Consider the following 541-nt stretch of genomic DNA (forward strand, 5'->3'; position numbering starts at 1 on the left):
ATTGCTGAAAGCATCCAGATCCAGGGGTTTTTAAAACCTTCCTTTAAAAAATCAGAGTGATGCATTATTTAGAAAGAATTTGTGACTAAAATACTTTTTTGCATGTGGTGTATATAGCTGCACAGTTACAAGTCAGTAGAAGAAATATAGAAGTAGCAATTAACAAAAATGAAACATGAGGGGGGACTTTTTTACAGCACTTGGGTGATAAATTCATTGAAAAAGAATTATTTTCAGACATGAAATATTTTTTTATATAACCCCAAAAGAAAAATTAAATTTCACTTAGTTACAGAGTAAATCCCCACAAGTTTTTTTTTTTCTTGTTTTGGGTATCATGGGAAAAATTTTGTATACAAGGCTTTTACCGCTACCTTTACATTTGATTTTGAATATTAGTATATAGCATTATGAGTGTGAAAAAAAAAAACCTTTTTTTTTCAGTAAGTGATTAAGTAACTGGGGTGCAGTCATCTCATATCTTTAATTTTTAGAGAAAAGGGCTGAGTGTTGTAGAGTATCCAAAATTTTTTGTTTTGTT

General features: G+C 29.6%; 1 protein-coding gene across 1 annotated transcript in view; it reads left to right on the top strand.

Annotated features, from left to right (window-relative positions):
* LOC119586575 (RUN domain-containing protein 1-like) overlaps positions 1-541 on the top strand; it is a gene marked incomplete in the record, with an annotated part of 35,041 nt that overhangs the window by 12,346 nt on the left and 22,154 nt on the right.

The sequence above is a fragment of the Penaeus monodon genome, chromosome 21 (assembly GCF_015228065.2).
Source record: "Penaeus monodon isolate SGIC_2016 chromosome 21, NSTDA_Pmon_1, whole genome shotgun sequence".
NCBI classification, from domain to species: Eukaryota; Metazoa; Arthropoda; class Malacostraca; order Decapoda; family Penaeidae; genus Penaeus; species Penaeus monodon.